At 40.3% G+C, this 26,176-nt stretch overlaps 1 long non-coding RNA gene and 1 pseudogene across 5 annotated transcripts in view; one reads left to right on the forward strand and one right to left on the reverse strand.

Annotated features, from left to right (window-relative positions):
* The window catches only part of LOC309705702, a 32,995-nt pseudogene extending 21,295 nt beyond the window's left edge, over positions 1–11,700 (forward strand). Inside the window, exons 8-19 of the transcript XR_014280861.1 lie at positions 292–461; positions 788–891; positions 1,059–1,226; positions 2,703–2,854; positions 3,228–3,330; positions 3,429–3,501; positions 3,640–3,682; positions 3,779–4,108; positions 4,216–4,347; positions 5,157–7,223; positions 8,111–8,201; positions 8,761–11,700. The product of XR_014280861.1 is annotated as an uncharacterized misc_RNA (transcript). The remainder of the gene's footprint in view (positions 1–291; positions 462–787; positions 892–1,058; positions 1,227–2,702; positions 2,855–3,227; positions 3,331–3,428; positions 3,502–3,639; positions 3,683–3,778; positions 4,109–4,215; positions 4,348–5,156; positions 7,224–8,110; positions 8,202–8,760) is intronic.
* A 10,578-nt stretch (positions 11,701–22,278) lies between these two features.
* LOC309704858 lies at positions 22,279–25,391 on the reverse strand. 4 transcript variants are annotated; one of them, XR_014276390.1, is made up of 6 exons: positions 25,355–25,391; positions 25,101–25,233; positions 24,617–24,680; positions 24,090–24,242; positions 23,641–23,728; positions 22,279–23,059 (listed from the first exon to the last, which is right to left on the reverse strand). It is a non-coding gene; the product is annotated as an uncharacterized lncRNA (long non-coding RNA). The 4 variants fall into 4 exon arrangements; XR_014276391.1 differs by having other exon boundaries at positions 24,617–24,652; positions 25,101–25,383; XR_014276392.1 differs by having other exon boundaries at positions 25,101–25,383.
* Positions 25,392–26,176: the final 785 nt, after the last annotated feature.

A 26,176-nucleotide genomic window follows, 5' to 3' on the forward strand; every position in this document is an offset into this window, starting at 1 on the left:
AAGAGGCTTTATTGTCATTTCAACCATGTGCAGCGGTACAGTACACATTGAAGCGAGACAACATTCCTCCAAGACAATGGTGCTACATATAAAAGACAATCAACACAGGACTACATAAAGTGCAAGTGTGAAAAAAAATTGCAGGAATTGCAAAAAAAACCCAAAACAAAGACAGTGCAACACCAGACAGAACAGAACGATACAAACATAAGACAGCGCAACAGAAAAGTGCAATAATGACAGTGGGTTGGACACAAAAGTAAATGTGCATGTACTTTTTTCTGTCCATAGAGAGGCATATGCTATTGGCAAGAAGGAGAAACCTCCCTTCCTTGCACAGGAGCCCGAGTCTGAAGACCAGGATGATCCCATACCTGGCGAGCTCCTCTGTCTGCTCTGTAATGAACTGCTGGCTGATGCCGTGGTCATACCCTGCTGTGGAAACAGCTACTGTGATGAATGTGAGTGTCTGCTACACACACATAAGATAAATTAATAGTTTAAACATCTAATCACCTGAACCTAATATATCTATATATCCAGTTCTTACTAACTCAAAAATTTAATTACACAAAGTACAAAATTGTAGAAATGTTTAAGTGTATCACAGATTCAGCAAAAATGTGCAAATTTTGCCTACCAAAAGCAGCAGAAACACAAGTGCATGTACAGTCTGTACTCTCGACAGTGAAAGCACGGCACTGCTTCAAACTGTAGGACTGTGTCACATTATTGTACAAATAAACAGTGCTCTGGTTGCTCTTTAATCTCCTTTTCTCTCACTCAGGTATTCGCACTGCCTTGTTGGAATCAGAGTACCATATCTGTCCCACCTGCGAACAATTAGAAGTCTCTCCTGACACCTTGATAGCCAATAAATTTCTCAGACAGGTGAATTGACAGAGTGATAATAATTATATATTATAGATTAAATGTTTGTAATAATGCTTTCTTTTTCAAGGTACAGTTAATGTTGTATTGTTGATCTGTAACATCACACCAGAAGATTCAGTATTCAGCATTCACTTTGCTCTCCATCCATTTTTCTCCCACCACAGGCTGTCAACAGTTTTAAGAAAGAACAAGGACAAGACAAAAGCTTGAAAAGAAAACCAGCCACATCCCAGTCTCAAAATCTAACTCCAGCCCCCTCTGTCCCTACCCCGCCCCCTCTGCCCATGCAGAGCCAGCCACAGAAACCTCAGCAGTCATCCCAAAGCCAGCAGGTGAGCCTTTTAATAATATGTTTCATCTGGCAGGCAGGAAAAATAAAGAACCTGCAAATAATATAATTACTGTTTTCTTTTCAGGGTAAGACCTTTGGTAGGTCTCTGCAACATTCTGTATTTGCCCAAAGAAGAAACATGCATGTACACATGTCTCATATCCTGATATAAGTCATCTGTTATCCTGATAATGATATAAATCACAGTATAGTGCATTTTCTGTAAATTCAGTGAATATTTTATATAATAACCAAATCAAAAGTACTTTTTAACATATCAATATCAGCCTTATGTTAACCTGTAGCAACACACACTAAATGACCCCACGCAGTCATATAAGAGCTTCTATATATTTTCTATATATTTACAAATATAAGTTGTAATGGTCACTGTTCTTCTTCTGAGATTTATTTTGAGCACCTGATGGCTCTAGCCCCTCGTTTAGGAATGAGAACCCGGATGTTTTTTGGCTGGTCCTTCCTGTGGTGCCGGGGTGACTATTGCAAAGCGTCATCTAAAGGAACAATAGACATTTTAATATCATCACTTGATATATTTTGCCATGTCGCACAGTCCTAATGTACTATATTCCTCTATTGTAAATTATTGGTTTCGTTTATTGGCTTTGATGAAATGTTTCCCAAATTGAGGTGCAGTGATCCAACTTTCTCAGGCCTGATGTTGATACAGACACCTCAGCTTTGGGTATCTACTGAAAAGAAGTTCCAGTACTATTATTAAATTAATAACCTTTCTCACTGTAAAGAAGAGGCAACATTAGACTTGATTTAACATCATCCCTTAACTTTATTTTTTTTAAAGGGACAAATGAAAAGAATATGAAATGCTAAATTCATATTTATGACTAAAATCATTTTTAAAACTCTTGCAGTTTCCTTTAATTTGCAGTCATGATAGTTTCTTCTTACCCGGTTTCTAGTTTTGTGTGTGCACTGTATCGTATAAGGAGTGTAGCACACAAGAAGAAATTGTTGAGAAAACAATGGTAAAGTTCACAACAGCATATTAAGTTTTATTGCACTTATGTTAACAAGCAATAAAAAGCTGTCCAAAAGGTATTTAACCTGAGAGACAAAATACAAAGAGAGCGACAGAGCTGATGAGGACTCGATTCAATTAAGATCTATTTGTGGTAAACTTAGAAAGTTACTAAAAACTAAGAAAACTTTGTTTTCTACTGCTGTTGCAAGAGTAAAATACCTCTGTTTTTTCACCATTTGCTGTTAATTTGCTCTATAAGTTAACTCGTCTTATGTGTGGCACAGCAATCGTAAAAAAAAACATCTAATTTAATTTAATTCTGTAGATCAGCCCAGTAAATTAGCCATCATTACGAATAATCATTTAAGCTTTGGGATTCTGTTTTACAAAGATCTTCCTTAGCATTCATGCTCCCTTGTTTGTTCCACTGGATTTTGATCTCTGCAATGTTTTCTTGGTATACCCCCTGTTCAGGACTCTCTTCTGGATCATCTAAAGACTGCAAATATACCACCACAGTCTCAAGTCTCTGAGGTTCAACCTGCAACTACAGACCCAGCCTCTGAGAATGACACAGCAGGCACATCCCTCCAGCCTCTAGAAAACCAGCTAGAAATATCTGAGAAGTATGTATAATATTACACTGATTTTTACATGGGTATTTCTACATCCACATTGCGGACGATCTTCATAATATTTGAGGATGTTGAAGATGTCCCACTCCAGCCAGACAGCAGTGAAAACACACTTAAAGCTGTTTGGGAGCTCCTAGTGTTGCCTGACAATGAAGTAACGCTCGTTGTCTAACGATAAACTGTGAATTTAACTACTGTATTTCCAACTTAAAATCAAAGGGTTTTAAAATAGCTGGCGCTGCCATTTATAAAAAAGGAGTAATTTCACTGTAGCTACAGCTTTGCAGTGCTGCTAAAGAGGTAAGAATGAGGAGAATTTAAATGATTGCGATCATGTTGTGCTGACTGTGATGTATTTACTCAGTGAGATTGAAGGAAAGATGTGCAGTGACTCAGCAGGTGCTGCCCTGTCTGGAAAGGTTTCAAACAAAGATCCGACTGATCCACCGTCACAGCCCATAACACCGGTGAGGTCATTCATACAGGAACAGTCATTCTCACTCAATAATAACGTTTTTTTGTTTGTGTTTTTTAATGAAATCTTGTGGCATTTGTGTCTGTTTAGGATGATGACACTCCAGCAGCAGAGCAGCCTCTGACAGGTAGCGTCAGTCAAGAGAATCAACACTCCTGCTCAGGTGAGTGACTAATAAACAGTATCAGTGTGTGATAATCTATTCCCTACTGTTAACCTTGTGTTTAGACACATGCCAGTAATGTCACTAAAATCAGGAAATAATGAGGGGAAAAAAAACACTTTTTCTTTGAATCAACAGGTGCAACCCCAGTATACCCTGAATCCTCAGTCAGCTTGGAGAGGTCGGTAGTGTGTGTTTCTGAGTTAGGGGTTTGTATTTTCCTTTTTCCACTCTTTAAACACTGACATCTTTTACCTTTCATGTACCTTCCTTATAGCTCTTCTTCATCTTTGGTTTGTCTCACTGGAGGAAAGACTGAATCTAATACCCAGCAGCTTTCTACCATCCCCTCCACATCATCCTCCTCTTCATATTCAAATACTCCACCACCTCTTTTTCCCTCCCCACTTTTTCACACGTACTTATCAGCTCAACAGTCGCACAGCACTTACCCTCCTGGATACCCACCTGCCACACCCATCTGGACCCTTCCAGCCCCCCAGGGTACCCCTATCCCATCCCTTTGCTCCTCTACTACCACCTCCTCCCCCATCCCTCGCCTCATTCCCCAGGAGTGGTACAAGTATCAGAGAAAGAAAAAAGAGAGGTGTGTACCTGCTTACAGCATTATGTTTATACTATCCTATAGATGTACATGATGAACTGAACATAATGTATATTTTATATCTTTACATGTCACTTTTTGTCACTCAGGTCACCTCAAAGAGCATCTGGCTACAGACGCTCCTCTTCACATTCAAAGTCTTCTACAACCAAGGCCTCTTGCTCCTACTCTCACTCTTCAAGCCGCTCTGAGTCTCGCTCTCGCTCCAGAAGCAGATCAAGGTATTTTGTGGCCCTTTTACAGAAATGTTATTTACAGTATTTTGCATTTTGCTGTTTTGCACCATCCTGAATTGAAAATCTTCAGGACTGACAGAAACTGACTTGTATACTAAAAACATGCAGGACAAATACAGAGCAAAAAAAACCCAACAGCATTGTTATGTTTAAAAACCTGAAAATTCACATTACATTTGTGGAGTAAATAAATAATATAAAAACATTTAGTACAAATGTAGAGTAGTACAAATGTCATTAAAAATAGTATGTACAGTATAAACCTAAGAGAACAGTAGGAATGATTTCCTGAAGCATTCTTTATGGAAGTGGGGTTGAATTAGTTTGAGGGAAGAAGAGCTCCCCTGCTTCAGTAGTGTAGACTGGAGTGGGTGAGATGGGTTGTTTCTGGTGGAGAGCAGAAGACAATAGCAGTACCACTCATGATGATGGAGATCTTCTATCAGTACCACAGGCTGGTAGAAGATCTCCAACATCAGAGCTTTCTCATAAAGTAGAGTCTGCTCATTCCCTTCCTGTTCACAGCATCACTCTTGGTCCTCCAGTCAAGTCTGTCATTCAGGTAAATGCCAGAGTACCTGTAGCTCTCCATTGTTTCCACCTTCTAATAATCACACACACACTCCAACACATACCTCAGGGGTAACTTGCCCAAGGGTACAGACTGAAGGGGCCTTCTTGTTAGTGAGCGACCCACTCCTCCACAACCACCTAATAACACCCACCAACCAATAACCATGTATTTTCCATACAGTGAAAACTGTCTTGTGTTTTCTTTTTGTCTTCTTCTTTAGACACCGCTCTCCCTACTCTCATCAGAGAGACCTGCACACACGCTCTCGCCAGCCTAGCTCTTATACCTACGGTTATAAACGCTCGCGCTCACCTACACCGTCCTCGTCGTCTTCACCTCGAAGGGCTCGTCATTCCAGGTCCAAGTCTCTATTAGGCAGAAAGGACCGCCATCACAGTCGCCATCTTAGCAAGAAGTCATCTTCAAGCAGCAACCACTCCCGGAAGCGGGGAGAACGCTCAGGGAAGGAAGCGGCACGCTCTGAGGACAGTATTTCCAGAAACACGTGCACAAGTCGAGCAAACAGCCTGGAGCTGGACAGGGAGTGCTACCTGCAGTGGAAGAATGAGTACAAAGAGTGGTATGAGAAATATTTCAGCAGCTATCACCAGCTCCACCAGCTGCCTGTTCCCCTACTCAGTCTTCCTCCTCCTCCTCCTCCCCCTCAGTGGGTGAGCACAGACAGAAGCAGAAATCAATCACAAGCCAGCTTAAAGTCTCGCTACCAACCACAAGATAGATGCCCTGTTGAGATGGATGGCTGCTCCCCCTCGTCGGAGTCATCCAGTGACAGTCGCTCTCTCCCATCTCATTCTTCAAGCGAGAGTCGCTCCACGCCATCTCAGTCATGCAGTGACAGCAGTTCCTCTATGTCTTATAAGGCTAATGACAGCCGATCACCTCCATCTCAGTCGTCCAGTGACGGTCGCTCCACGCCATCTGAAGACAGAGCTCAGCCAAGAGCATCTACTGAGAGGTGCAATGAGAAGTCAAGACATAAACAAGTCACGCTTTCAAAGAGTAGCATGGAAATGAAACTGCAAGGACCGAGTACAGACAATAAACCACTGAAAAAACTGGAGGAGCTTAGAGCCACTGAAACATGAACAAAAGAAGAAGAAGAAACAACCTGAAGACAGTGGACAGGAGACTTCGCCCCCTCATGCTGAAAGCTCTAGAGATGACAGCAGAAAGGACAAAGGAGGCACAGCAGTGAACCAAAGGCCTGCAAGCATAGTACGCCAGTACAGAAAGATTCAGACCAAACTGTCCTGAAACAAGACCAACCTGAAAGAAAATTCATAGGAAGCAATTCAGAAGGAGAGGAATGCTGGAAAAGAGGCAAAGATTTAGACTTTAGTGATGGGAAGAGACAGCACAAAGCAAAACCCAACAAAGAGCTAGACGGGACGAGCAAAGAGCGAGAAGAAAACCCTGGAGGCAGCAAAACTCCTGACTCTAGATCAGAGAAGAATAGGAAAAGAAAGAATGAGGATCTGGTGAAGAATGAAAGGGATGGTAGTCTTTCTGGTGAGATGCAAAGTGGCAAACACCTGAAAACGAAAACAGCAGAGAAGCCTGAAAACCGTCTTAGTGAATTCCTGAAACCACTTGACAAAGAGAAGCAAAAAATGGAGAAGAAGTCAGAGAAGAAAACATGGCCTCTGACAGCGAAAGACATCTGGGAGGAAGGGATGAAGGTGAAACCGCAGATGAAGATAAGCATCAACATCAACCTGGATGGCAAAAGGACAGAGGAGAACAATGGAAAACACGAGGTTACAGGGAAGGCGCAGGAAAATTACCCTGAAAATAGAGAGGAGGCGCAGAGGGTCAACAGAGGTGAACTAAATGAAAAGGAATCCAGTAGAAACCAGGAGGACCGTTCTGAAGACAAACTGATACAAGGTGAGGGAGAAAAAAGACTGACATGGGACAAATTTACCTTCAGAGATGATAAGGGAACGAAGGCAGGAGAGAAGGAAGACACCAGAGAAAGAAAAGACGATGAAGACGAGGGGGAATTAGACTTATGGCACTGTGCGCTCACAGGAGTGGAGGAGAGTGAGACAGGAAAGGGGGAAGAAGAGAGTTTGAGAGAGGACGACAAAGATCAAGAGATGGGAGACTCGCAGAAGGAGCAAGAAAACAGAGAAGCGTGGAGGGACGAGCTAAAGGAAGGTGTCGAGATGATGACGAGGGAGGAAGGTACATTGAGGTTCAGCTCATCAAGGAGCAAAAATGAAGGCCACCAAGATGGACCTAACACCAAGCTGGGTGATGGCAGGTCAGAACATTACTGCTTTCATTTTTTTCTCTTAACTGTCTTCATTTTAATCTTTGTAGCTGCATTTTCCAAGAAATGTTTAGATTAAATAATAATCTTATCTTATCTGATCTGGTAATAAAATATGATTGCGTTTCTCTGAAGTCTAGATCAAAGTACATTTTCAGACCTTACCAAGTTGTTACAAGTTGTGGTGACATCGTCATGTCTTTTTTTCTGTCTGAACACAACTGCTGAACCTAAACGTGTGTATTCAGTTTAAACTGTTCCTAAACGAAGAACAACAGTATTTGCTTTCACTGGAAAAAGTGGAAGCAGGTAGAAAACCCGAAATGTATCTGAACAGCCATTTAGATTACTATAGTTTTGGGTTTTTTTACATTAGATAATTAATAAGTAAATTAAGTTCAACACTGTTTTACCTGTAATATAAGAACATAATACCCTGGATTGGTCTTTAACAGTCAGGGAAATATTTTCCTATCAGAGCTGCACAGAATTTGCAGTCTTAATCAATTTATCTTCATTTTTCCCACCAGCTCGGCTGCTATTTGTTTATCACATCTTCACAGCAAGCACCTTGTCTAACATTCACATGCATTCTTGGATCTCAGATTTTCCTCACTGTTAAAACATGCTAGTTTAATTTTCCTCAGGTCTTCAATTGAGTCACTGGCTTGTTACTCGAGTTAGTCTCTGCAGGGTGGCTGCCCACTGCTCCTAACACATAAAACACAGGACGTAATTTTCTCCTCAGGGATCTACAAAGACTAAAGAACAACATCCTAGGATGCAATTAAAGACTAAAGAGATCTAGTGTTGCAGCTGTATATCTTCTTTTATTAGATTACCTGTGATATTTAATCTTGTCTATGTGTGTTGGGCAGCCGTGAAGAAGAGAGTCATCAGAGGAGGACAGTGGTGAAAACGTTGGAGAAATACACCCAAGAAAGATGGACGGAGCTGGTACACGTTCAGGTGTGTATGTCAGCCGAGGTTATATAAGCATCCACCACCTAAGTTCATCCATCCAACCAATGTAGAACCCTACTAACTGCGTGCCTTTGGACTGCGGGGGGAAGCCGGAGAATCGGAATAGTGAGGCCCCGGCCAGATGGTGGATTCACATATAGGATCTTGGTATCAGGCAACCACTGTGCCACCATTCTGTCACTCAATTCAGTTTTATTTATATAGTGCTGAATGACAACAAGAGTTGCCTCAAGGCACTTCATACTGTAAGGTAAAGACCCTACAATAGTAGAAAGAAAGCCCTAATTAGATAACCCCCTGTGAACAAGCACTCGGTGGCAGTGAAAAAAAAAGAAACTCAAAAAGGAAAAACTCCCTTTTAACAGTCACCTGTCACAACCAGTTGTGGGTTAAGGGAAGGAGACAGGACAACTGATTACATGAGGAAGAGTGCCAGAGATTAATATTAACTAATGATGCTTAAGCTACTATGACTTACTCCCTTAAAAAAAAAAAAAAAGTCATGACATCTGAGTCACATTGTATTTTTACTTTTATTTCCCAGGCACCCCGATCAACATGGGAGAGAGATGATGAGGAGGATGAAGGAAAAGTCAGAGTTCACACTGACCGTGTTTCTTTGACTCTGCCTCAACCGTCAGTGACCAACAAAGCCGAGGGTGACGAGGAACAGCAGGGAGAGAGGGCAGGGAGAAGAGAGAGACTCTGCTTGCTCCTGGTCACACAGAAGTGTGGCTCCCTCTAGTGGCAAAGACGGAGCTGTAAGCACCACGTCTGCAGATGCAGGCAGGGAGACGAGGAGAGAGATGGACAGGCAGAGGAACGGAGAGAGGGAGAGGCAACAAGAGAGGAAAAGGTCAAAAGAACAAACAAGAGAGGAAGGAAGCGGGAGAGACGGGACAAAGAGCAAAAACGCACTGCCTCTCTCCCCCACCTCCTCTCAGTTTTACTCCTTCTCAACATCACACAATGCAGATAGGACAGATCTGCAATACGGGGGCAGCCAGGCTAGCAACAAGAGTTCATCCTGTCCCAGCAAGAAATTCACCAGTGCCAGAAATAGGGAAAGCAACACAATAAGCAGGGAACCCAACCTGCCTGAAAAAGATGCACAGAAAACACACAGAGACCCATCATTGAATCTCAGATACAAAGATAAAAACTACAGCCACTACCACAGTAACCACCAAGATTCATCAGGGAGTGATCGAAATAAAGACAGAGCTCCAGGGACACACCACTCCCACAGCCGGGGTAAAGGCAGAGACCTGCTCCCCTTTGAATCTCCTGGATACTCTCAAAGATATTCCCCTCATTTGGGGTTAATGCAGAGCAAAGCTGGAAAAGAAGAGCGTAAACCAAACAAGGCTGAGAAATTCGTCAAAGAAGGCAAAGAGGGGAGAGAAAATCGAGGGATGATGGCTGTGCAGGGAGGAAGTGCCTGGTGGGAGCATGAGGCTGATTATAAAGTGGATGGAGTAGAAAACTGGTTCGGTGGAGGGAAGGATCTGGAGGAAGGGGAGATGCTCAGCAGCCGAAGCAGCAGCGTCGGCTCGTCAGCGAGCCAGGGGAACAGCAAAGACGACAAGAGGACAGAGAAGGAGAGGAAACAAAAAAGGCAGAAAAAAAGAGAAAAGGCAGGCGACCCCGGAGCAGCCGCAGGACGGAGAGCTGAAGAAACACAAACACAAGAAGTCCAAGAAAAGAACAGATGGCGCAGAAGAGAGCGGAGGAGACAGGCGGGCCGACAGGTGGAAACGAAAGGAAAACCACTGATCTCCACTCGGATGTGTCACCTCGACTCTAAAAATGAAGTTAAATTTACTTGAATGTTGTTTTATTTTCTCTGACCAACAGGTGCCTGGATTTTGTTTTTTGTTGTTGTTGTTGTTACTTTTGTTTAATTTTTGCTCCAGGATACGTTTTGTATCACGTTAAGATCTTCATAATTCATTTATAGCATTCGCAATCCTCGTATAAAATTGTGAAGAAATGGCACTTTATACAAAATCAAAAAAATGAATGTGACTGAAATCACACGGTGAACCTTAACGCTCTTGAATTATTTTGACTTGAAGGATTTTTGCACTTGTTTACAACTTGCTCAGGACTGCCAGCAGTTACGATTCACATGAATCTGCTATGGATGGAAATCTTACATTTTGAATAGTCAGTCAATAATTTGCCTTGCCTCGCACAGGGGTGCGTTTGGATTACTGAGAAAAAGATTGTGATCATTTAAAATGCACAGCCTACTGTGAATATTTAGGATTTAACCTCTGTGTTGCATTTTGTTTATTTATTATTTCTTTTATGTTTAATCTAAAAACTGCTGGATAGATGAATGATTTAGTAGAGGCAAGTTTAGTTTTTCCTGTTTTGAGGGAAATAAATAATAATTTAAAAAAATCTAAAATCTTGGGTTTCTGTCTGGATGTCTGCTGGTACTACTAGTGAGCACAAGTGGTAACTCCAGGCTTAACATACAGTACATCTACTTCACTGCACTTTGGATTTGACTTTCTATTGCATCTTTACCTTAAAGCTTTATTATTTTTGCAGATAAAAGCTATTATAATAGATCAAGCTACCAAGCAACATATAATAAGCAGCAGCTATTTATGTACTATTCTGAAAACACTGCAGGCCAATGTCCCTCAATAATCTTGCTTACGTTTTGGCATTGATCACATACCAATTAAATATAAGGCCAATATTGTTTCTTTTAACCCATAAAGGCAGCTTATGAAGGGAAGAGCAGTGTGTCATGATTTATGAGATGATGAATAGTCATCACTTCTGAACACGTTTTAATGACCATGAAATGATTGTGATTTATACTTTCCACAACAATAAAATTAATAATACAACAAAACACACTTTTCAGCTTTTCGTGTATTTTGAAAATAGATTTGTCGGAGACCTGGAGTGTTATTGTGCACTTTGGGTCAACTTCTGTCGTTTAAATGTGCATAGGCTTTTTTTTTTTTTTTTTTTTTTTTTTTTAAAAAACCAGACATGCCAATCAACACAATTTAGTACATACTGCACTTCTATATCAATATTTTACGCAAGCGCAGAGCTGCCACCCAGGCAAAAGAAAAATAGAAGTATATCACGTTATAACGTGAAAAGTTTATTGTTCTAACTTTCATACTAACTTTCATATACTTTATATGTTTGTACAATATACTATCATGTTAGTACAATGTACGTAATTATATTGTTCAAACATGAAAAGTATATTGTATTTGTTTAACTATCTGTATTGTATCCCCAGTTCTCTAATATACTCAGTCCTAGTTAACGTTTCCACCCTGCGGCCTTGGCTGCTAACACAAGATGCTAGGCTGTTATCACTGTGAGCACGCTAGCATGCTAAAATAGCCAAACTGATATTACTCGTCCTTACTTTAAAATATTCTAAATAAAGTTTTCTCTTCCATCACAGTCAAACGTGTCTATTTAATATATTATTATTATTCCTTTTATTACCTCTGGCGAGCTGTGTATGTTGAGCATCCATTATTTCAGCCGCTAAAGGCGGTCAGGTGACTTAAGGCTGGAGCACAGGGCAGGTAGGTTGATTTATGGTTTAAATTCTCCGCTTAAACAGTCCCTGTGAATTAACTTAGTGAATCTGTCAAAGTAAAGAATCTGTAAAGAGCTTTGGTGGTCTGTTATTTTTGCTTGGAGATTGTTTAGCTGTTTAAAAGTGAGTCGGTCACATCGGAGCCTTAAGAACAGCTTTATGTAGACAGCCATGTTTCTCTTTAATTATCTACCAGTACAGGAGACTCTGTTTTCTTCCGTTTTTAGTTAAGAGTTTGAGGGAAGTTGGTCTGTCCTATCAGTCATATCAGTCAGTGTAGCACTACCACTGTCAGATCCAGGGCTTAGACTGTTGCAAAACTAGAAACCAGTGGAGCATGGTGGCTCTTTTCAACACAAATGAAATTTAAAGGCTCATATTTATGCAACTCATTAAGTTGTAGAGATATTAAGGTGACTTGTTTGTTTTCTCTAGCTCAGGGGTGGAAAACATTGTTTTAGTTCTTGGGCCACATACAACCTATTTTGTACAAGTAATAATGTTTAAAGGGGGTTGTATCAACTTCTGCAAAATAAAAAAAACACAATCCCGTCTCCTATTACCTTAAAAATTTGCCAGACAAACAAAAGCATTATTTCTTGTTCAGCGATCGAGTAAGAAAACAGGTGGTGGATATATTTCAAGTAAATTTTGAATCAACTTTTTTAAAAATCTAAATGAATTGAATTAATTGACCATCAAACCACATTTGAAAGGTACAAACATTTCACATGTAGATCTTTTGAAACTAAACATCTGGTATTTCATGTCTTAATGATTCAAACAACTAGTCTCAGTTAGAAATGCTCAGACATTTCCCCTCATGTTGAAATGTTTCATACATTACAATGGGTCACATGGGTCGGGTTAGACAAATCGTTGGGCATGTTCCGGCTCCCACACTCTAAAAACTATTGTTTAAGCTTAACAAAAAAAATTAACGCAACAGTTTCCATTAATCTTTTTGCGTTAAGATAACTTGTGTAGAAATTACGTTGAACCAACAAACTACATTGAGTTAGAGGAATGAACTTTTCCTCTATAAGTAAAGGTAATTTTAATTACCATATACTTAATAATTGGTAACTTAAAAACATGTTTTTGTTTACTCAAAAAATTTATGTTTCTCCAACTTTTTTCCATATTATTCAAAACTGTTTTTTAAGTGTTATGTAATTAATGATAGTAGTTACGAAAACATTTTTTTTAAGTTCATCATTTAAAATATTAAGTAGCTGATTTTCTTCATTATCATCATAATTTTAGCTTTTTCTTGTTTTTATTATTGTACTAGCTTCTAAGAATTGAATGAATTCAACATTTTTAAGCAATTAACTTTTTTTATTGTTTGTACAGTTTGTACAATTTATATTTTACTTTAGGCAATTCAACACCTTATATTTAAACAGTGAAAATAAACCAGAAATCCACTTAGAAAACATTTGTACTAAGTGTTCAGTAAATGTTAACTTTCAGTGTTCAAACTTTCATGCAGTAAACACATTTAGGATTAATTTTACACATACAGGACTCAAAATGGTTAACAATTTTTGAAACAGAGTCAACATGTTTAACATAATGCTGGTTCATTCATCAGCACATCTCTTTGAGGATTAAATGCAGGATAAGTGTTAAGGACAGGGTAGTACAACAACTGTCAAGACACATTTCTTGAATATAACATCTAAAAATAACTAGATAGAAAAAAATTAGTGTCTTCCATTTTTTATCCACACTATCATTTTTTCCCAGTGGACTTCCAAATACAAAGCAACACAATCTGAATAAAATTTCTTAGTGCTCAAAACAAGTGACATCTTTAGAACATACTGTTCTTGAGACTTGTTACTTTTGCTCTCAGTCCATCAAGATCAAGCAACAGCTTCTGAAAGACTTCGAAAGTATATTTCAGTTCCTTGCAATAGCTCAGATCGAGAGCATATATTATGCCCATGAGTAACGCACAGCAACTTGGGATATCCGGGCCCTCCAGGATTTTGGAGGGCCCACAGGCTGTATATTTGACACCCCTGAGCTACAGTCTAAGAAAGGTTGGCCAATGTGCATTTAGGTCAGAAAGATTTGTGCTAATTGCTGACCGTTGTGTGGAGCATTATCTGCAATACTTATGCAGAAAATGAAAAGTCACAAGCAAGTTATTAAAACGCAGGAAAAAAAATTGCCCTGCTGGTCTCCGTCCAGGACAGTCTTCTCAAGAGCGACTCCTCCTGGTTAAGTAAAGCATTTGTGCATGTCCTTCAAACAGTTCTGTAAATGTGAGTGTAACATGTTTTCCAGATGTCTTTCTCTTTGGTGTGCAACCTGGCACCTCTGTCCGAATGTTCTAGTGCTTGTAACGTTATCTGAAAATCAAATAGTTGCTCTGCACTTGTGCATTACTGTGCAGAACGCTTCAGCCACCTCTTATTTCCTTATATTTAGTTTCTAAGGAGCCAGACTTTCTTATTTTTTAAGTGCAGTCTTGAGCAATAGTTCTCCAGCTTTCTGAAAGTTTTTCTTTGGACAATGGCTCATTTTTCACTCATTTATTTAACATAAATTCCTGAAGACTACTTTAAAAAATTAGAAGAAGGTTGACTAAGAGAGCTCAGGTTGTGTTGAAGAATAAAAGTGGTCGTACCAAACTCTGTTTTTTTCTTATATACTATATTTAAATGTGATTTCTGCACGTTTTAATAAATCACTAAACCTACTGTTCATTTGAAGCGTGACTCAGGACTTCAGCAGAGTTCTGAAAACATTTATCAAGGCTGTCACAATGAATGATCATTTGCTATTAAATCTGAAATGTGGATTGAATTATCCCTGGAACAGGACACTCTCTTTGTCTTTGCACCGTTACATGTTGTCTTCTCCCCGCTCCAGTTCCAAGTAGCCAACCTCTCAGCCAGCTGACCAGAGACTTGCTTCCCCTCCACTCATTGGTCTACTTTGCCTACATTACCAGGTAAAGATGCTCACACTGAACACAACAAATACTATTTCCCCCCCCAACTTTACTTCCTAGTTGCACAACAACCCTCCCTTTAAAAAGCACTTGAATCAAAGCAGGAGCCAAACACAGTTTTATGGAGAACAAAGGCATGCTAACGAAGTCGCTGTTTGGACAGGTTGGTGGTTGTCCGCCATGTTGGGTTTTCTTGTTAGAACAAATATGAAAGACATGCTCAATATGCATGATGTCTATGCTGGCGAGGGCTGTTGTGCTCACCGTATGTGTGTGTGTTGATGGTTGAAGTCTATCCAAGCATTTCTTGCTTCATTAGCTCACTACAAGGAAAGACATGGCAGAGATCCAGGCTCTCTGTCTTTCTTTCCATCTCTTCTGTTTTACCGCTGTGAGAGTAATCACCCAGTGTTGTGCCAAGGCATGCTGGGATTGAACAGTGGAGATCGTGTGGGTGTGGGTGGGGGGTGCCCGACTTGGCTTGAGTCCAAGCTTCTGATGGAGGGATGCAAGGACACCGAGGACGGTCGATAATCTGAAATACTTTCATAAGAGAAGACGTCCTCTTCTGTTGGCTTGTTGTGTGCCGCTGCATGACCTCCAAGGTGGCTGCTGTCATGTGTGCAACATCTGCGTTTGCATTTATTAACCGTCAAACTTCACTGCATCTTTTTTTTCAACCGCCAAATATAAAATGTGCACGTTTGTCTGCAAAAATGGGGGGTGTGAGACTGCATCTGTGCATGAAGAAAGCAGACGCACTGACATATGCAGAGAGAGACACATCAGACAGTGAGAAAGACAAAAACAGAGCAGCATGGTGAGAGAGACAAAAAGACAGACGCACAAGGATTCACACAGACGCAGCAAAAAAGTGGGTGGCAGACTAAGATGTAAGGAAAAAAGGAAAGTGACCGGCGCATAAAGGCTTATAAAAAATGAGACATCAGACACACAGAGAGGTGCTGATGCCAGGCAGACACACAGACAACGCTCCAGGCAGGCAGAAGGACGGACAGACAGACAGACAGGTGGACCCTGTAGCAATCAAGAGCAATATCCTGCTCCTCCTCTCCCAGCGTGGCGTGGATCAGAGCCGAGGTACTCTTTTTTTTCACATTTATTTCTCAGCAGTCTTGAGTTCTCTGTCGTCCCGCCGTCTGCTGCGCTTCTTTTCTTTTTGTTTTGGCTGTTTTTCTTTGTTTCTTTCTGTCTTTCGTCTGCGCTTCCTGCCCTCCTTTGTGCCCGCTATGAGTGCCGACGTCTCAGGGCGCTGTGCCAGCACTGCCGGATGAAGACCAGGCTGTGCGTACCCGTGTGTGTGTTGGTGTATACAGATTGGCTTGTTTTGGTTCATCGGCAGCTGTAAACACTTGTTTGTGGCGTTACACGGATGTGCCTATTGAGCAGAGGACCCACTGCCAGCCTTCACTTGTAATTAAGACCGAGTCTTTACTAAGCAGAGAAATGCAAATAAATAGTTTTTAGAAACAAAGCGAATCGAAGATGAAGCAAAAAAGTGAAACATTCACTCTTTGCAGTCAGCGTGATGTTATAATTCTTGTAATACTTCATTGCCTCTGCAGTGTGAGGATTTTCCTGGAATTTGCTGTTTTAAATGAACTGCCAAGAAAAATGTTCAGTGTCTTTGTCGAGTTTTATTTTAGTTTTAATATCGTTTTAAGCCTCATAAATAATCTCTATATTTATGGAAGGCAGTAACACAAAATTGCAGCTACTGTGCCAACTAGAAAGGATACATCTCTGAATGTATCCCTGCTAAGTTGTGCTCATTTGCAACTCCATAACTTCCATCATAGGTCCTTTACATGTGGGAAACCAAGCTTTTATAGCCACCCTACCTTTAAAACAGACTTTGGATAAGTCTTCATCTTTGCAGAGAGATTTCGAAGAATCCAAAAAACTAACAGTGTGTAGACCCACAGCGACGACGCTGTGCAGGAAGAATGCTTATTGGTTGAAATGTCAGCTTAAGCAGAAAAGGGAACTTCAGTGGAGTTCAGCGCAAAGAGGAAGACGCACCAAAAAATAATCAAAGATGTAAAAAAAAATTGTTTTTTACGCATCACTGCAACTTTGAATGCATAACTTCTTTGTTCTCTACAGCAGAGGCTGAACCAAGGGGTCAACAACAGACCAAACACGAGCAAAAGTAGCTTACAACATCATAAGAAACATAAAACAAACCACACTCCTAAACAACAAAACGCCTCCTTTCAGTACAACTTGTGGCCCGATAACACAACATTTATTTAACATAAATTTTGAATTAAACATCATTACTGCAGCACACAGACAGTTAATCAAGCCTACAGACAAAACTGACTCCTTTGCTTCATGCTGTGTGTCTTTGTGGATCATATTAGAAATATAAGTCATTAACTTCAAGGATACCTCCAAGTAGAAAAGACCTGTGGGATTCGTCATTATTTGAAACACTTGCCATGTTTAATTTGAACATTGTCACTGAACTCGTCTATATGTGACTAAAAATGAGGAATAAGGTCAGTTTTAACTTAAAAAAAAGTGACTTTTATTTAATAAATACATGGCATGTATCTTATACAGAAGTGGTACACAGATTATAAATATTTTGTGCACTTTGGTAAGACAACAAGGACATCATGTTGACCTACAGATGGGGTTTTTTTAAGGCGTGAGGAAGCAAGTTTCCTATCTTTCAAGGTTGGATGGGGCAAACACGGAGTAAGAGTGTGGGATATTCCTGATACAGGCAAGCGGCTCATACAAATAAGTGTTTTTTTTACCTCTCAGCTGTAAATGGATGATGGGCTATTGTTGTCACCCTGTAGGACAATGCATAAACGTATAGGTTTTATAAACTATAATGCCGAAAGTATTTGTTCATCTATCCAAATAATTGAATTCAGGTGTTCAAACCACTTCCATGGCTACAGGTGTATAAACTCATGCACCTAGGCATGCAGACTGCTTCTGCAAACGTCAGTGAATGAATGGGTCGCTCTCAGGAGCTCTATAACAAAGTGGAAGGGCTTTGAAGTGGTAGTGTCATGGACTGAGTCTTTTGACCCAGCATTTTGAGTTTCATGCCTTTTTGTATTATGATGTTCTTTGTGTTGTTTGTATAGTTTAGGCTTCAGTGAGTTCTGTTGATATTGAGTTCTGTTTCCTTATTTAGTTCTTGTCTGTCTAGGTTCCTCCCACGTCTGTGTCTTCCCCATTACGTGGGTTAGGGTGTCGTGTCTTCAGTGTGCGAGTCTGTCAAGTCCCCTGTGTTTAAGTCTCTCTCGCCCTTTGTGTGTCTCAGTGATTTCTTTGTCTCCCTTTCTTTCCCATCGTGTCCCTCTTGTTCTCGCTCCCTCTCTTCCGTGTTCCCGTCTCATCCTCTCCTTAACTATCACCATGTCAAGTCTGTGTGTCTTAGTCCTCGACCTTCCTGTTTTATTTTGACAGTCTCATGTTCCATGTTTATTGTGTTTAATTTTGCTTCCCTGTGGCGTCATCTTCATTTGTATCAGCTATTTCCCTGTGTGTTTACACTTCCCCTGATCACCTCTTGTCTGTATATAGTCTGTGAGTTTTCATTTATTCTTTGTCAGTTTGTCTTTTGAGTTCATGTTATGTTTCCATGCCTCCATGTTTCAAGGTTTTTTATGTTCAGGTTTTATCATGTTCAAGGTTTTATGTTCTTTGTCTCATGTGTTTAGGATTTAGTTTCTCCCAGTTTAGTTCTAGTTAGCTTTGCCTTAGTGTGCATCTGCCTTTTGTTTTGTGCATGTTTCCCAGCCAAAAATAAACGGTTCGCCTTTTGTTAAATTATATTTTTCCTCCTCTTTCCACACGGTCTGCCAGCGCAGACTGTGACAGGTAGGCCATGTAGCGAGGTCATCGGATGCTTAGCACTATGTGCCTCGCCTGAGGCATAGTGCCCTCACACTTCATGTGACCTTCAAATTAGCTCAAGAAAAGTATGTAGAGAGCTTCGTGGAATGGGTTTCCATGGTTGAGCAGCTGCATCCAAGCCTTACGTCATCAAGGGCAATGCAAAGCATCGGATACTTTGCATTGGATGCAGTGATGTAAAGCATGCTGCCACTGGACTGTAGAGCAGTGGAGACGTGTTCTCTGAATTGAAGAATCGCACTTCTCCATCTGGCAATCTGATGGACGAGTCAGGGTTTGCCAGGAGAACGGTACTCCACCAAGTGTAAGGTTTGGTGGAGGGACGATTATGGTGTTAGAGTTGGATGTCTCGAGAACGGTCTTGGTCTCGAGACCACGTTTACGTGGTCTTGGTCTTGTCTTGGTCTCGACGAACTTTGGTCTTGCCTCAGCCGTGGGGCGATCACGGCTCAAGAGTTGGGAGTTCGCCTTTTAATCAGAAGGTTGCCGGTTCGAGCCCCGGCTTAGACAGTCTTGGTCGTTGTGTCCTTGGGCAAGACACTTCACCCGTTGCCTACTGGTGGTGGTCAGAGGGCCCGGTGGCGCCAGTGTCCGGCAGCCTCGCTTCTGTCAGTGCGCCCCAGGGTGGCTGTGGCTACAATGTAGCTTGCCATCACCAGTGTGTGAATGGGTGGATGACTGGTTGTATAAAGCGCTTTGGGGTCCTTAGGGACTAGTAAAAGCGCTATACAAATACAGGCCATTTACCATTTAGCATACCAAGACATTCTAGACAATTTCATGGTCCCAACTTTGTGTAAACAGTTTGGGGATGGTCCCTTCCTGCACAGTCCATAAAGACATGAATGAGCAAGTTTGGTGTGGAAGAACTTGACTGGCTTGCACAGACTCCTGACCTCAACCCAACAGAACATCTTTGGGATGAATTAGCCTGGAGACCCAGGGTTTCTTATCCAACATCAGTGTCTGACCTCACAAATGTGCTTCTGGTCAAAAATTCCCATAAACACTCTTAAACCTTGTGGAACTCATATCTGCATCCGCTGTGGCGACATCATAATAAACTCTATAGATTAAGAATGTGATCTCACTCAAGGTCATATGTTTGTAAAGGCTGATATTTTTGACAATATAGTGCAGGATCTAATCTGAAAAGTCTGGCAGAGATAAATATGTATGTTGTTTATATCAATCATACAGTCTGTTAGTCCCTTCCAGAGTAAAGGAAAACAACAAAACCAAAGCATTATGGTACTGTGTTTAAAGTAGCAGAAACTCTCAAGCTGCTCTAATCTACTGTGCGTGATCACGTAATCAAGAAGAAAGCACATCATTCATAATCGGTTTGCTGTTAAGTGAACTTTGTACGAGAAAGAAAGGAATAAGTGGAGCATTGTGGAGGAAACACCGATGATATCTGGGGGGTGAGAGGTTGGTCAGCTGCTCCAAAAAACTGTCAGCAATTCTGTGCCTTTGCACAAGGACTCAGGCTCATTATCACACAAACACACACACAGACAGTGAGTGGGCCCTTTGACTCCTCACAGTTTGCCGCTGATCAACTGGCCTCCAGAAGATAGGAGCACAGAGGGTTTCTTTCAGCTATTACAGGACTTTCCTGTCGGTGAAGCTGTGCTTTTTCCAGTCGCTGGCATCATGTTTGACAGCCTCTAGTGGAGAGTTGCAGCTTAAAAACCCCCAAAACAACTATCACTTAGATGACCCTCTTGTCCTTCACGTGGATTTATGGTGGTGAAAGGTTAAGCATAAATCAAAAATACACATGTGGCTGTCAGGGCGGTTCATTAAAAGTTCTCAATTGATGTGTCTGTACTTTCTATTTTTAGCGGTTAGTCGTGCCTTCCTCTGTCTGTTTAATGAAGGCAGATATTTTGCCGTCAGTAGGGGAATGCATTTGTGCGTAACACTGTGTGCAATTATGCGTACATGCACATTTCTGTGAGTAAAGCCTGTATGCTATTTGTCATTTATAATGTGTCCTGTGCCTCGCTGTGCTTGCGCAAGTGTTTGTGTGTGTTTGTGTGTGTTTGTGTGTCTGCGTTCCTGCCTGGCCCCATCTGTGACCAGAGCTGTGTGCAGAATAACAATGAGAGTCTCAGGCTACCCAGACTGTGTGTGTGTGTGTGTGTGTGTGTGTGTGTGTGTGTGTGTGTGTGTGTGTGTGTGTTTGTTTCTTGGCCGAGAGCTGGTGTTGCCCGGTTGAGTTAAATAAGAGATTTAAATCCCACCTCTTCAGTGCAAAGGTCTCACTTTTGATTCAAGAGTGTGTGATTATGTGAGCAGTGCATGTAGAATACATGTTGTTTTGCATGCTTCATCCCATCAGTAATAAATACCTGCTGAAGTTTTTCAAAGTTGCACAAGTTTGCTTTGTGAAAGAGCTTTTTTATTCATGGTACACTTGCAAACTGGAACTATTTTCCCACCCCTGTTGTGTTAATGCTACTTAACGTCATGTGTTCATGGGCTTTGATATAAACAGAAATGCAGAAAACTGAGCCCAGATATGCAGAGTTACTGAAGCTGCTTTAAAAATGATTGAATATCGTGGTTTAATTAATGAAAATGCTTCTGTTTTGCTCTCAGGATGCCTTCGAATATTCACAGCTCAGTGATGACGAGTGGAAATGCTGAATTTGTTTTATTATAACAAACTAGAACCAGTAGATGCTCAGTGGAGGAATCAAAAAGTTAATGCAAAATGATATCTCCTCATGGTTAAGATATCAGTTGCTTTGGAGCTTTTATTGAATGCTTAAATGTACATTTCTTTTTCCGAGCACACAGGAACAACTTCTTGAGCATATTGACCTACACTGAAAAAAATATGTTGTTGGATTTACTTAATTCAATGGTGGACATTTGTTGCACACAGATGTTTTGCTTTGGCAGCAACTTAAACAATTGAGTTAAATTAACACAATTTATTCATGTTCAATAAACCTGTGCAATTTGTGTTGATAAAATGTGACTTAAACATGTTTTGATGAAGTAATTTGAGCTCTTGAAATATTTTAATCCTTCACAATTTTCTCACGTTATCCCAACACCATTCAATAACTTTTACCCAATACTACTTGGTCACTTAAATACTACATGTTATCTTCAAATTACATTTTGCTATTATATTCTAGTATCAAATACACAATTTTCAAATGGAGGCCTTATAACAGATTATATTGTTCTCTTCCAAGATGGTTGCTGGCATCCACCAGTAACCTTTCAAAACAAAATGTCTAATTTCACTGCATTGACAGTAGGTAAAGAATTAAACTGACATTACTCCACTACTGAATCTATATAAACCAACAGTTAAATAATGTCAGTTCTTCCGTGTTCTCTGGAATCAATCACAGCAAAGAAATTAGACTCTTTCTTTTGAAAAATGTTGGGAAAGAACAATACAAAACATTCTATTTAAGGCCTCTAACGTCAAGATTCAGTTAAACAACAATTATAACTAAACAATTTGAGGTAATGTTAGTTTCCATTAACATTAAATTAGGTTACTGAATTGGCAAACACCTTCCTATTAACATTACCCATTTTACCCCAATAACTAAAGAAATTAGCACTTGCAGGTCAAAACCTTTATTCAAGAGATGCAAAAATAACATTGATACAGTGACTGTCAAAAATTACAGCACTGATCATACTGTGACATCTTGGTTCAAAACAGCACACTTAGAAATATTCAACGTTCCTTACTTCAACTGAATGAAACTGAAAATACCATTTCACACGACCCATATGGGATATTTAGACTGCATAACTGTTCATGCTACATCTCTTCACTAGTAAAAGAAAGAAAAAATACAAAGAGAAATTTAAAAATGCTGCCAAACAGACAGAGAACTTGTACAGAGCAAAAGGAAAAACAAACAACAACAACAACAAAAAAACGGCTCGTCCTCATGGCAGTTGCAGTGTATATAAAAATGAACCCTGCGATCTGTTCCTGGAATTGAGCTTCAAAAATGCAGCAGAACAAGTGTGAGATTTAAATGTCTTCTCACCTAGAGCTGGTCACCTCACATGCATAACAGTGAGCTTCGTTGCAGGAGCAGTTTTGTCTTAGTTGTGAGCTTTTCTTGAGAGCTGAGTTGCTTCCAACTCCATTACCACCCTTTGAATCACCTCAAAAGTGTAGCAGAGTTGTGATGGGTAACTCATATTGAAGGAATAAAAAAGGTCCAAACAGCATGGCTACTGCAAAGGTCACGTTATCCAGATCTTGAAGAACTACTATACCCTCGATGATGATGCCAACGTCAGAAAAGTCATTGCCTGGTGCATCCTCTGGAGACAGATGTTCATTGTGGTTTTCTCAATCTGTGCAGTGGCCTCAGTCAAGTCCTGGTTAAACACAAAACATTTCTTTAAGATTCCTTTTTAAACTCATCTCTTTTGAATCTACCAGTTCTAATGTTAGAGTAATTTAAACCAATGCAAGCAACATAGTAAATAGCTATAGCCAAAGAGTGGCCTGCCATGCTGCCATTCATGGTCTAACAGAGTTTCTAAGAGAGGGTGAAAAACATAATTTCAAATGCTTTACATTAGTTTTTCTTAGAAAGACACCGGCCCATCAGAAATCCAGGTTTTGTCACTCAGAAGATGTTAGAATTTAGACTTTCAGCCCCACAATTTGGTTAGCTGTTGGTCTTTTTTTTTTTCAAACAAAAGCTAATGTAAATATTGGTGGGATTTTCCTTTGTTCACTAGAATGACAAATTTAAAGTTTTTTCACACTGATGTGACCCCTAATACAGGGGTGGGGCCTCAAGGGCCGGCGGCTGAGTTCACTACCAGGCCTCATGTGAACTTCAAATTATTAAAGAGGACTACTGGTCCTAACTGGTCCAATGAGGATCAAGTGGATAACTAAATGCATTTTTAAATGTTGCAAAGCCACAATCTACTCATAAAACACTCACCATGAACTCCTGCACCAAGATGTTGCAATTGTCTTTCACACAGATGCGGAGCACTTTGATGAGACTCCCTTTGAGCATTAATGTCATCCTAAAGTATTATAACAAAGAAAACAGAGATTTGTGAACTTTTCAGTAGCACAGAAGAAAATGATCCCAGACCAAAACTTAAACCAGTCAACATGCAACACCAGCATCTACAAAGCAATATCAAAAGTTCCTGTTTGACATCAACTTTATGGATATATAGTTTCCAGAACATTTATTTTTTTAAAAAGATCAATTTTTCTCAGTGGGCCAGTAAATGCATGACGAAAATTATGGCATCCTTTCGGTGGAATCAGTACTCACAGGTAATAGTTGACTGTTTCAATGGATGCAGCATAAAAATCTTTTACTGACCTAATGCAATACATATACACTTTGTAGTTAAAGAATTTTAAAGTTCTTACTGTCATCATGGCAGCTACATCCTTTAGCTTTGTGCCCTGTTCCCCCGATCACTTTGCAAACACTTTCAGCAGACTGTCAGAGAGAAACTCAGCTCCGTCAGAAACCTTGACTGTAAAGGCATGGTTGGGATGCACTGGAATGCTGCATTTCATCTGAAATGACATAAAATTATTTTGAAATAACAGCAGGCACTGTGCTTTGTTAATAATGTAATGTTTTGTTGAATAAAAACTGTGTTTCCAGATCTTATGGGATTAAAAAAATCCAAAGATGTTTATTTCTGATTTGCAACCCAAGAACCCACAAGTTACAACCTCATTTTAGTTCAAGTGTGCATTAATGTGAGTCCAGTAATCACCTTTCTGACAATACATACAGGTATAAGTTAAACCTATGGCAGATTTTGGATTTCTCAGTTGTATTAATAGGGTGGTCTATTTGAGTATGCATGCACCTAATAATTATAAAAAACCTATTATAATTAAGTTACAGAAACCTTAAGCGAAAATAGAATATACTTTCTTACCATAACACCTTGAACCCACAATCCATCAGCTGACTCCTGGTGAAATGCAGAATAGATGTGGTCTCTCAATGTGCATCAACAAAAACAAAAACAAAAACAAAAGGACAGCAGGTGAGGGCAGGAGGGGTAGGGATGTAAGCTAGCATAATACCGCTGATGATATTAGCTAAAGCTGTTCGATGTCCAAAATCTCACTAACACCACGGTGCAGTAAATACACAATGTAACTGAAGAGTCAGTTGACAAATCTATTCACACAGAAAACCAAATTATGTTATGAGTGCCTCGTAATTAGGTTTAATGTGATATTACGGCTCTTGTGCCAAAGACAAATTCAAATGAAAAAGCGCCAATTCTTTGATAACAGATAAAACAGCAAATAAGCTAACGGCTCTTTTTTAGCATGTTACATGGCGGCACTTTAGACGTTTAACTACATTTGGCTGAAATATGGTAAATATTAATTCAAAAAATCAAGACATACCAAAAAACGTAGAGTTGGCTGCTCGACTTGACTGAGATGGATGCATTTTTTAAACCACGATCCAAAGCCCGCGAGATGAAATCACGCGTGGTTTCACGAGATTTAACGTTGCTATCTTATTGACTTACTTCACCTGAACATGATATGAACAATTTAATACACCCTTTCTGCATATCATGTAGTTTTTACACTATATAGTTACATTTATCTTTAAAACATGAGGCAATTGTGTTAAATACATGCAAGATGCTTACATAAATCCAAGAGATGGCCAGTCCCTTTTTTTCAGTGTAAAAGTTTAGAATAGCCACCGATGTTGATCGCTGCTTGCACTCTTCTAAAGGCAGAATATGGTTTGAAAAGTGCACGTGAAAGGAAGAGGAAGAGAGTTGAAAATAGTAGGTGACTGTTTAAATACCTTTAGGTGTGTGTGTGTGTGTGTAAGGCCCAGCAAGGCGAGGTAATCGGATGAATCAGTCTTTCCTGAAGGAGTGCACACATCATGCATATGTATTAACCCCCCCGTCTTTTGTCACTTTGTTGATTTGTATGTTCAACACACCAGAGGGCAGACTGACAACTGTGCTGTCTAGACACCTTATTTATGGTTTTGTGTGAGTGTGAGAGAGTGAGAGAGGGGCAGTGTGCGCTCTTACAGAGCACAACTCTTTGCTCAGGCTGCTCTTTCCCACATACACAAGTTTTGAGGTACAACGTGTCCTCCTTCCTGATTTTAGAGAGATAGAAGAGATTCAGGCTAGTCTCTGAAGTTTGTGTTGTGAGTTCTCCCTTGTCATCCATTTTTAGGTGCTAGTTTGTGTCTGTCTGTGTGTGTGTGTGTGTGTGTGTGTGTGTGTGTGTGTGTGTGTGTGTGTGTGTGTGTGTGTGTGTGTGTGTGTGTGTGTATGTTTGATGTGTACATTCCTCTGTACTCCTGATTGGGTGAGTGTGCAGCACTCTGTTTAATTTGTATGTCCATGGCAACACCTCATTATCTTGCGGAGGGGATGAAGTAGGGAGGTTGTGGGAATTATGTAAATTGGCGTGCCGTCTTGTCATCAGAATAAAGATGGTCC

The sequence above is a fragment of the Aulonocara stuartgranti genome (genome assembly GCF_965226115.1).
Source record: "Aulonocara stuartgranti genome assembly, chromosome: 4".
In the NCBI taxonomy this organism is placed as follows: domain Eukaryota; kingdom Metazoa; phylum Chordata; class Actinopteri; order Cichliformes; family Cichlidae; genus Aulonocara; species Aulonocara stuartgranti.